The sequence below is a fragment of the Eschrichtius robustus genome, chromosome 2 (genome assembly GCF_028021215.1).
Source record: "Eschrichtius robustus isolate mEscRob2 chromosome 2, mEscRob2.pri, whole genome shotgun sequence".
Taxonomy (NCBI): Eukaryota; Metazoa; Chordata; class Mammalia; order Artiodactyla; family Eschrichtiidae; genus Eschrichtius; species Eschrichtius robustus.
This window is the reverse complement of record NC_090825.1, coordinates 58,311,489-58,317,488: the sequence shown is the minus strand read 5'-3', so window position 1 is coordinate 58,317,488 and position 6,000 is coordinate 58,311,489.

The window sequence follows — 6,000 nt, the reverse complement described above, 5'->3', positions numbered from 1 at the left end:
CAAAGCCAGGAAGCTCTCGTTTCTAAGGTCTGGGCCACTTGGAGGAGCTTTACTAATGGGGATGTGGACAATGATCTTGGTGGAAAAGTTTGAAAGACTAATCAATAATGTAGGTTGCTGCTTACCCTGAGCCTTGCTGGACCGCCCGTAGGCAGGATGAGGGCCTTAACATCAGAAGGCAGGCAGCACCCACTTTCCAATGTGCTTCTGACCCCACATGTTCTGACCTTAAAATGATTTGCATGGAAACATCACAGGCTGTGACAATTGTTTGGTGAAAAAATTTAGAACAACTAGAAGCTGCAGTACAGGCCCGACCTGCAAAAACAGCAAGAGCATGGCCTGGACTGGGGCCATTGGTCCACTCTTCTTTAAGGGGAGCTCAAGACCTGCCCTAAGTTGAAGGTCATTTCTCTAAGACTTGACTAAATGACTGGCATTTTTAGAGAATAAGTAGTCTTTGCTAACTAGGAAATTGATATTTTACTTAAGCAATATTCTAAGACCTTGGTTGGGAGTCAGCATACCCGGATTCTAACCCTGGCACTGTCACTAATTAGCCATCTGATCTTGGACTCTTAAATCTATCACGATTTCTCCATCTGTGACATGGGAACACTATTTCTGCTTGCCTGTTCCATAGGGTTGTTGTATCACCAACAATAGATGTTAAAATGCTTTGGAAATAATGAAAGCAATTATGTCCACTGTGTCCCTAGAATTTATTTAAACTCTTCTTGACAGCATCCTGGGGGAATGAGTTTCAAAAGTATGCTACTCGCTATGGAAGTGATGTTTCTTCACTCCCTGCTTTCTTTATTTTTCTCGGGGGTGGCAAGTCTTGAATTAATGTATTTCAAACTTTAGTGTGATCTTGATACAGAATGTCTCAAACATTTTATTTATCAGGAAGATTTATCTTTGAAAGTAGATGAGATTTTGCAGCTGAATGGCTGAAAAATAGGCTGGTCAACATAAACGTTATAGTCCAACAACAGTTAGCTCTGTGTTTACAGCTTCAACCATCCTTTTATTATATTCCACAACAAGATATTGAATGAACAGTTGAGAGTTTATGAAAACCTTATGTGAATTGCTCATCTTCCCTACTGCCTGTTGGCTACCCTACTGTGAGATGTGACTTATGCTCTCTGCTTCCATTTTATAAACATAAGAGAACTGGAAAATTATTCTGTAAAGATATTGTTAGTGGGAGAGCAGTGATTTGGGTTGGATCACTGCTGGGCTTGGCAAATTAATCTTTGCCTGCATGGTGGGTAGATTCAAATTTAGTAAATGATTTGTGGCTCTCAACAGGTGATGGGTTATCTTTAATTTGACCAGCTGGTTAAACCTGATTTCATTAAAATGTATGATTCTCTGGTTCCCTTAGATCTTCTCCTCAGGCTTTTCTTCTATGCCAAACAAAATGGTCTCTTCATTGTTGAAAGGGCTGGTAAATGCCAAGAGAATTCTCCTGCTGTAAATGGCATGTGGCTCTACATCTTCCTTTCATCCAATTGAGATTATGTATTTCATTATATTTCCTAATAATTCCTTTAAAAATCCATATGTAAACATATGACTAGTGCACAAATACCTTCTTGTTGTAAAATATTCAAATAATACAGGAAAATCAAAGCCCTTCTGAATCAGACCCCCATTTCCCTTTTTCTCTATGCATTTACATTTATATGTTATAGAAAAACATATCTTGTTTTTGTTGGCATATGTGTGTACATACTTTAACACAAATGGGGTTATATTTGTTCAGTAACTTGTTTTTTTTTTTTTTTTCTTAATATGTTTTAGGCATCTTTCCAAGTCACTCCATGAAGATTTATATCATTCTTTTAAACTATTAGATGGTATTCCAAAATATGGATCTATAATAGTTTATAACAATTTACTGGCACTTCTTCCAATTTTTTTAATCATTAAAAACAATTCTACAATGAATATCTTTACACACGTCAAATTTGTAAGTGGAATTTTTGGATAGAAGGGTATGAAGAATTTTGTTTTATGAGACCAAGGGAAAGGTAGTAATAAGTTATATGTTTGCCATGGTGATGACCATCTATTTTGTTTGTGATAAAAGAGATTCTGGTTTCTGTTTCTGTTTTCATAATCATTTCCTCCTGAGCCCCTTCAGGGCTATACTTGTGTTCATCTGCTCCTGAAGAATACGTCAGTACTCAAAACAATTTTATCCCAGGAGCGTATGTGTTACAGGGTCTTGGATACTCAACAGTAACGACACCAAACAACGAGACAGATACCAAAGGAATAGTTTCTCTGGAAACAAAGCTCCTTTGAATAAAATTACCCTGGACTTGGAGAAAGCCAGAGAATGTTTTGCTCTCCCCATCTTATTTGGCAGAGGTGGCTGAGCAAGGGTGGGACCAGGTCAGGTGGCGTATTCTTCTCAGGAGCCAAGCAGGCCTAGGTGATGGCAGGCAGGGTTGTGCCCCCTGGCTCCCTCCCGGGAGCCTGCAGACCGAACTCAGAGGGCAGTTAAAAAAATTTTTTTTTCTTTATTGAGGTATAATTGACATATAACATTATATTAGTTTTAGGTGTACAACATAGTGATTGAGAATTTGTATATATTGTGAAATAATCACCACAATAAGTCTAGTCTAGTTAACATTCATCACCACACATAGTTACCAATTGTTTTATTCTTGTGATGAGAACTTTTAAGATCCACTCTCTTAGCAGCTTTCAAAAATACAATAGAGTATGACTAACTATAGTTACCATGCTGTACATTATATCCCCAGGACTTTTTATAACTGGAAGTTTGTACCTTTGACCCCCTTTACTCCTTTTGCTCACTGCTCCCCCCATCCCCCGTCTCTGGCACTCACCCATCTGTTCTCTGTATCTATGAGCTCAGTTTTTTTTGTTTTTGTTTTTTTTTTTAAAGGTTCCACATGTAAGTGAGAGAGAACAATTTCCTATGTCCTCTTCAGTTTTCTCCATGTCATTGGGCAAGCCACCCAAGTCTCCTGGCAGCAGCCAAGTGGTGGGTAACGTGGTCATAGGTGTCTTCTCTGGGAGAAAAAGGAATACTGTGCTAAGGAATGTCCCTTCTCCTTTCCAATTGACTACTAAATTATTTTTTACCTCTAATAAGAAAATTTTGGACAGTGTAGTGGGTCAGGGGACCCTTCTTTTTAAATAGAGGGATCGTTGCATAATAGAGAGAAATCCAAAGCAAGGTGGAGGGTGTATAAGGTAAAAATGGCAAAGTCAAGATAGTAGATGATGATAATGATCATATTAGCCCACATGTTCTTACTTACAATGGGCCAGGCACTGTATAATGTTTTATAGCTCATTTAAACCTCCCAGCAACTTTATTATCCCATTTTATAGATAGAGAAACTTATTATCAGAGAGGATATGTAACCAGGTTAAAGTCACACAGCTGGTAAGTGGTGGATTTGCACCCAGAGTGTGCCCTCTTAACAATTAACCGGATTACACTTCCGTACACTCTTGCTTCACTTGGTCCTCTGAGAGGATCTTTTTTTTCCCCCATATAGATTGAATGTCTGCCCCAAATCCCTGACTCTTTTCTCAGCTTGATGATCTGGGCTGTACTAACCACAGGAAAACCTGAAGTATTCCAGGCTGTAAACTCAAGGGAAGGAGAGACCAGTTCTGGTCCAAGTAGCAGATGAATTCCTTTAGAGGAAAAAGTTGATATCTTGAGCTGTAATATCTTGATAAAAATATTTCTTGAGTCCAACTTTCTTGGCAATGATTAGACTCCCTAAGTAAGCTTCTGCTATAATTTTGATTTTCCTGCTGGGAACAGAAGGTTCTAAGAGATGGACATGAGAAGCCCATTCCTCTTGACCATTATGTTTGTCCTTAAAGTAATAAACACAGATCTGGGATTGCTGGCCAATCTCTTGTGACCTTGGGAAATAGGCTATGGAGAGCATGCAGGGTAAGAGAGAAGGAAGAATGACTTGTAGAGGAACATGCTTTTCTCCTTGACCTGAAACATAGGAAGCCCGGCAGCCCGAGTCTTCCTGGTCTTGAAGAGAAGAGGCTGTCGGTGGGCTGGGCTGTTCTGCTCCCTTGGGGGCTGCTGGCCACTCTCTGATTCTATGGTCTGGACGTGGAGAGAGTCTCCGCATTCACCTACCAGCTTGTGCTTTAGTTGCGTGTTTAATTTATTTCCATTTCTTTCCACCCACTATTTTGACCCCCTTTGACTTCTTACCATTCTCAGAGGACCTGAATAATCACATGGGAAAACACAATTTCTGCAAGGCTCCTGCTCGTGGGGATGCCACACTTGCACGCGGGAGACTATGAATGACTGATGGCTCTAGGCCATTTTGAGGGCCACAGCGTCCACTCTTCATTGGAAAAAACTTCCTCTTCTGCCAGCTCACTGCCACAACCAATGTAAATCAATGTGTCAGTTTCTTGACTTGAAATAACCTTTTTTTTTTCCCTTCTGCGAAAAGAGCTTTTCAGATGGGGTTAGCCTGGCCCTCCTTGTGCCCCTGGGGAGGTGTAAGAGCACTGTGCCCGCCAGCACTGCGGAAGGAGGTAATTGCTCCCTCACCCAGCCGCAACCCCTCCTGGATTCCGGCCCGACCGCGTGCAGGATTGAGTGGAGCAGGGACCCCCCCCCCCCCATCCAGGGCTGGCGGCCTCCGGGAACATCCTCCCCAGAACTGCGTGGAAGTTTTGAACCCGGGCAGAAGGGCTCCAGGTGCACGTATTGGAAATGGCCAGGGTCTGATGAGAATGATCCAACCTCTTACTCCTCTCCTGAGATTCCGCCAACACACACACACACACACACACACACACACACACATATACACACACACACATACTTCTCTAAATAGGACTCAAGGCCACACTTAAGCTGGTGTTATATAAAATAAAGCAACTTCTTTTTTTTTTTGAACTTTTTAAATTGAAGTATAGTTGATTTACAATGTTGCATTAATTTCTGCAGTACAGCACAGTGATTCAGTTATACACATATATACATTCTTTTTTATATTCTTTTCCACTGTGGTTTATCTCAGGATATTGAATATAGTTCCCTGTGCTACACAGTAGGACCTTGTTGTTTATCCGTTCTAGATATAATAGTTTGCATCTGCTAACCCCAAACTCCCAGTCTATCTCTCCCCCACCCCTAAAGCAACTTCTTTATTTTCCTTCTATGACCTAGGTAGCCCTTTACAATTCTGACTTCTTTTAGGTGCAGGAGCAGACATAGGCTGGAGTTTATCTCCTCGGTTGAGCCATCAGATTATTAAAGATCTTCCAAGCAGCTGCTAATGTCGAGTCACAGTCACAGAAGATTGGATTGGATTGGATTGGATTAGATTGTATTTTTTCAGGATGAGAAAGCAACTTGCTGGTTTAATTCAATTCCTTCCCCTTCCCTCATTTATCATTTAGTTTTATCACAAGTCCAGAAAAAGGGGGGCAGGACTACGTCTAATCTTTCAGTTGACCGTTTCTTTGCAATTCCTTCAAGCCTTAACATTTTCCCATTATGCCATTCATACCAAGATAAATGAAGGTGGATAACAAGCCGACGGGGGTTGAGGTGTCCGGGAGGTGACGGGTGAGAAGAGAGAGGGCTGGAACCGAATGATTCTGAACGTGCAGACTAACCTATGGGCCTTGCCTCAGATTTGGCAGCCAGTCACCATGATTTACAATCCAAGATCTCATTCCTTGTATCTTATATCCCCAAGACATGACGAGTGGAAGGAATGAAAGTGTCATTTATTTCTTACATCGATGACTTATAGGTTTTTAAGGAGGTTCTCTTGGACATCAGAGCAAGTTGCCCTTGACAGATGGCTTTGCTACTGTATTTGATTTCAAGTCCCCACCAAGGAGTGCCAAATGAAATCTGTTATGTTTTAAATCGTCATATAATTTCTGCCCCCTTCCCTCTACTCCACCACATGTCCAACCAGCAAATAAATCACGCCAAAG